The sequence below is a fragment of the Muntiacus reevesi genome, chromosome 15 (genome assembly GCF_963930625.1).
Source record: "Muntiacus reevesi chromosome 15, mMunRee1.1, whole genome shotgun sequence".
NCBI classification, from domain to species: Eukaryota; Metazoa; Chordata; class Mammalia; order Artiodactyla; family Cervidae; genus Muntiacus; species Muntiacus reevesi.
Genome location: NC_089263.1, coordinates 2,959,309 through 2,965,308, shown reverse-complemented (window position 1 = coordinate 2,965,308; position 6,000 = coordinate 2,959,309).

Genomic DNA, 6,000 nt, shown 5'->3' with positions numbered 1-6,000 from the left:
TATTGAGGGATGTATGGGTGGCTTGAAGAAAATTTTCTGAAGTGTGATCATATTTGATTTGATTGTCCTGAGTGGGTACATCATAGGATATATGCATATTCTTATGATCCTTCATGAGGGTGACCCCGGGAAGGCTCTTCATGGCTATCTCCTTCAAGATTCCTTCTACTAACCTCAAACTGAATGTTTTTCCAGTAGGAATTTTTTTTATTTCTTTAAAGTGTACTTTGCCTAATTGTGTACTGTTCAAATCCACTTCAGATTCACTAGGAGAGAAAATGAACTAGAGAACATCTAACCTAATTACCAATGTTTAGCAAGCCTTCTTTTGCTAGGATTATTCTGGGTACATTACATGGCCCTTCAGTTCAGTTGCTCAGTTGTGTCTAACTCTTTGCGACCCCATGGACTGCAGCATGCCAGGCTTCCCTGTCCATCACCAACTCCTGGAACTTGCCCAAACTCATGTTCGTCCAATCAGTGATGCCATCCAACCATCTCATCCTCTGTCATCTCCTTCTCCTCCTGACTTCAATGTTTCCCAGCAACAGGGTCTTTTCCAATGAGTCAGCTCTTCACATTAGGTGGCCAAAGTACTGGAGTTTCAACTTCAGCATCAGTCCTTTCAATGATATTCAAGACTGATTTCATTTAGGATTGACTGTTTGGATCTCCTTGCAGACCAAGAGACTCTTAAGAGTCTTCTCCAACACCACAGTTCAAAAGTATCAATTCTTCAGTACTTAGCTTTCTTTATAGTCCAACTCTCACATCCATACATAACTACTGGAAAAACCAAAGCTTTGACTAGATGGACTTTTGTTGGCAAAGTAATGTCTCTGTTTTTTAATACAGTGTCTAGGTTGGTCATAGCTTTTCTTCAAGGAGCAAGCGTCTTTTAATTTCATGGCTGCAGTCACCATCTGTGGTGATTTTGGAGATCAAAAAAATGAAGTCTCTCACTGTTTCCATTGTTTCCCCTTCTATTTGACATGAAGTGATGGAACCTGATGCCATGATCTTAGTTTTCTGAATGCTGAGTTTTAAGCCAACTTTTTCACTCTTCTCTCTCATTTTCATCAAGAGGCTCTTTAGTTCTTTTTCTCTTTCTGCCATAAGGGTGATGTTTTCTGCATATCTGAGGTTATTGACATTTCTCCTGGCAATCTTGTTTCCAGCTTGTACTTCATCCAGCCCAGTGTTTCTCATGATGTACTCTGCATATAAGTTAAATAAGCAGTGTGACAATATACAGCCTTGATGTACTCCTTTCCCAGTTTGGAACCAGTCTGCTGTTTCATATCCAGTTCTAACTGTTGCTTCTTGACCTGCATACAGATTTCTCAGGAGGCAGGTCAGGTGGTCTGGTATTCTTATTTCCTGAAGAATTTTGTTGTGACAAAATTCACAGTTTGTTGTGATCCACACAGTCAAAGGCTTTGGCGTAGTCAATAAAGCAGAAGTAGATGTTTTTCTGGAGCTCTCTTGCTTTTTTGATGATTCAGTGGATGTTGGCAATTTGATCTCTGGTTCCTCTGCCTTTTGCGAATCCAGTTTGAACATCTGAAATTTCACAATTTACATACTATTGAAGCCTGGCTTGGAGAATTTTGAGCATTACTTTGCTGGCATGTGAGATGAATGCAATTGTGTGGTAGTTTGAGCATTCTTTGGCATTGCCTTTCTTTGTGATTGGAGTGAAAACTGACCTTTTCCAGTTCTGTGGCCACTACTGACTTTTCCAAATTTGCTGGCATATTGAGTGTAGCACTTTCACAGCATCATCTTTTACATTTTGAAATAGCTCAACTGGAATTTCATTACCTCCACTAGCTTTGGTCGTAGTGATGCTTCCTAAGGCTCTCTTGACTTCATATCCCAGCATGTGTGGCTCTAGGTGAGGGATCACACCATCATGGTTATCTTGGTCATTAAAATCTTTTTTGTATAGTTCTTCTGTGTATTCTTGCCACCTCTTCTTAATATCTTCTGCTTCTGTTAGATCCATACCATTTCTGTCCTTTATTGAGCCCATCTTTGCATGAAATGTTCTTTTGGTATCTCTAATTTCCTTCAAGGGATCTCTAGTCTTTCCCATTTTACTATTTTCCTCTATTAGTTTGCATTGGTCACTGGGAAAGGCTTTCTTATCTCTCCTTAATATTCTTTGGAACTCTGCATTCATATGGGTATACCTTTCATTTTCTCCTTTGCCTTTCACTTCTTTTCTTTTCTCAGCTATTTGTAAGTCCTTCTCAGCTATTTGTTAGGCCTTCTCAGACAACAATTTTTCATTTTTGCATTTTTCTTGGGGATGATCTTTATTACTGCCTCCTGTACAATATCAAGAACCTCTGTCCATAGTTCTTCAGACTCTAGGTCTATCAGATCTAATCCCTTGAACCTATTTGGGATTTAGGTATGGTCCTTAGATATTTTGAATAGAAGGATGCACAATGCACTACTTCTGGCATTCTTCTGGCCATTGCTCTTCCTATAGCAATCATGTTTGTGAAGATTAAAGGCATACATTGGAGATATCAAGGGTTTGGTTCCAGACTACCACAATAAAGTGAATATCACAATAAGGCAAGTCACATGGATTTTTTTGGTTTCCAATGGATATAGAAGTTATGCTTACATTATTCTGTAGTCTACTAAGTATAAAATAAAGTTGTCTTAAATATCTATTTACATACCTTAATAAAAAATACACAGTACTAAAGACATGCTAACCATCATCTGACCCTCCAGAAAATCATAATCTTTTTGCTGGTGGAGAGTCTTGCCTTGATGTTGATGGGTGCTGGCTAACCAGGTTGGTGGTGCTGAAGCCTGGGTTGGCTGTAACAATTTCTTAAGACAACAAAGAACTTTATTACATCAACTGACTCCACATTTCATGTGCAAATTCTCAGTAGTGTACAATGCTCTTTGATAGCCTTTTACCCATAGTACCACCAATCCTGCAGCTGCTTTATCAACTAAGTTTATATAATATTCTAATTCCTTTGTTGTCACTTCTACAGTCTTATCAGTATCTTCACCAAGAGTAGATTCCATCTCAAGAATCAAAGTTCTTTGCTTATCCATTAAAAGGAACTCTTTATTGATTCCTTAGTTGAAGGTTTCATCATAATATTCCAGCAATTTAGTCACATCTTCAGGCTCTACTTGTAATTCTAATTCTCTTCCTATTTCTACCACATCTGCATTTGATTCTTCCACTGAAGCCTTGAACCCATCAATAACATCCTTGAGGGTTAGAATCAACTTTTTCCAAACTCTTGTTAATGATGTGTTAGTAAATATGAAAACAACATTCAACTCACTATCTCCACCAGAGCTCTTGGATGACCAGGTGCATTGTCAGTGAGCAGCAGTATTTTGAAAAGTATCTTTTTTCCTGTGCCCTAGGTCTCAATACGGAGAAGGCAATGGCACCCACTCCAGTACTCTTGCCTGGAAAATCCCATGGATGGAGGAGCCTAGTAGGTTGCAGTCCATGGGGTCGCGAAGAGTTGGACACGACTGAGCGACTTCACTTTCACTTTTCACTTTCATGCATTGGAGAAGGAAATGGCAACCCACTCCAGTGTTCTTGCCTGGAGAATCCCAGGGATGGGGGAGCCTGGTGGGCTGCCGTCTATGATGTCGTGAAGAGTCAGACACGAGTGAAGCGACTTGGCAGCAGCAGCAGCAGCAGCAGCAGCAGCAGCAGGTCTCAATAGTGTGGTTAAAATACTCAGTAAGCCATGTTGTATGCAGATGTTTTATGCTTTTAGAGAGCACAGGCAGAATAACATAATTCTTAAGGGCTCTAGGATGTTTTGAATGACGTATGAGCATTGACTTCAACTAAAAATCACCAGCTGCATCTGTCTCTAACAAGAGAGTCAACCTGTCTTTTAACACGTGGAAGCCAGACATTGACTTCTCCTCTCTAGTTTTGGAAGTCCTAGATGGCATCTTCCTCTCGTATAACGCTGTTTCATCTGCATTGTTTCACCTGCATTCAGTGTGGCCACCTTCATTATCTTCACTAAATCTTCTGGATATGTTGCTGCAGCTTCTACATCAGCTCTTACAGCTTCACCTTCTACTCTTCTGTTGTGGAAATAGCTTCTTTCTTTAAACTTCATGAACTAACGTCTGATAACTTGACACTTTTCTTCTGTAGCTTCCCCACCTCTCTCAGCTTTCATAGAATTGAAGAGAGTTAGGGCCTTGCTCTGAATCGGGCTTTGACTGAAGGAAATGTTATGGCTGGTTTGATCTTCTATCCAGACCACTGAAGGTTTTGCCATATCAGTAATAATGCTGCTTTGCTCTCTTATCATTCATATCTTCACTAGAATATCACTTTCAATTTCCTTCAGGAAGTTTTCCTTTTCATTCACAACTTGGCTGTTCAGTGCAAAATGCCTACCTTTTAACCTATCTTGACTTTGGACATACCTTCCTCACTAAGCTTAATAATTCCTAGTTTTTTATTTAAAGTGAGACATACAACTCTCCTTTCACTTGAAAACTTAGAAGCACTGTAGGGTATTAACTGGACTAATTTTAATATTGCTGTGTTTTAGGGAAAAGGTAGGCCTAAGAGGGAGGGAGATGGGGAAAGACTCAGTCAGTTACAAAACAATCACAATAGTAACATCAAAGATCACTAGTTACAGATCACCATAACATGTGTAATAACAATGAAAAAGTTAGGGAATTACCAAAATGCAACATAGAGACATGAAATGAGCTAATGCTGTTGGGAAAATGGTGCGAATAGACTTGCTTGATGCAGGGTTGCCTCAAACCTTCAATTTGTGGAAAAATGCAATAAAATGAGGTCTACTTGTGTATTTTCTAGATGATAATGCACCTACACTTCCCCCCAGTTCTCTGTCTCTGCCCCCCAAGAGTTTTTATGATTAGACAGATTGCCAAATATTTTTCTTAATAACATATATTTCTTAGATGTTTGAGTTTGGTTTCTGCTAGTACACCCAAGACAATATCTTCTAAATACTTTCAATTGGGCTTGCAGACAGCATCTTAAAAAAACAAAAACAAACAAACAAAAAAAACTTTGCATGTTTGCATTGCCTCCTTTACTACAGTTCAAGTGTAAATTTCTTGGAGATTCTGGCACTATATGGTCAATCCTACTGTTCAATATTGTTGTTTGTTTACATATGTTTCTGGATATTCATAAGCGTATTAGTTATAAGTTACAAGAGGTTGAGGTTGGGAATTCTTAGCCTTATTGCTTTCATACTGGAACCTCAGTGCATACACTTTGGCACTGAGGATAATGTATAAGCATGGACTGAGGGTCAGTTAGTTAGATCAGTGGTTTTTATGGTGAGTTCTAGGTCTGGCCAAAAAGAAAGATCACATAGTCTGTGATGCTGTGCCCCAAATATTAGAGATAAATAAAGCACATTATCATACGTAAGACTTTGAGAAGCCTTGTAACCAGTAGATATCTTGAATCCCCTGTCTTTGGCACCATACTTTATCACCTAAGTTAGCCCAAATAAAAAGGGAGTGAAAAGACATTAAAGGCAATATCATCAGAAACCAAATTTGCCATTTAAAAATACAACTGGAAAATAAAAAGCAGGCTGTTTATGCCATCGCTGGTGGAGCTGTCTTTCCCACTTTGTGTATCTGTTTCTCTGTGCAGAAAGGCTTTTCCTGTTAACTCTGATCATCCTTATTGTGCGTATTTGTTTTGGAAAGGGTAACTCCATCTCAGAATACATGCCATCTAACTTTCATCATTGCTTAAGGAGCCCAAACTCTCACTGTCTCCAGAAAGAGTACTGATCTGGCATAAGTCAAAGGTCCACTCCTGCCTGGAAATAGTTGGATGAAAGCTCAGTGACACATAGGACGTTCATGGGTTATGTGCAGAGTCAGTTTTCAGAGGTGATACTTTGAGTATGAAGGAGATAATTGGAATATTTGTCTGCTCCATTTCTCATACATCATAGCCCAAGC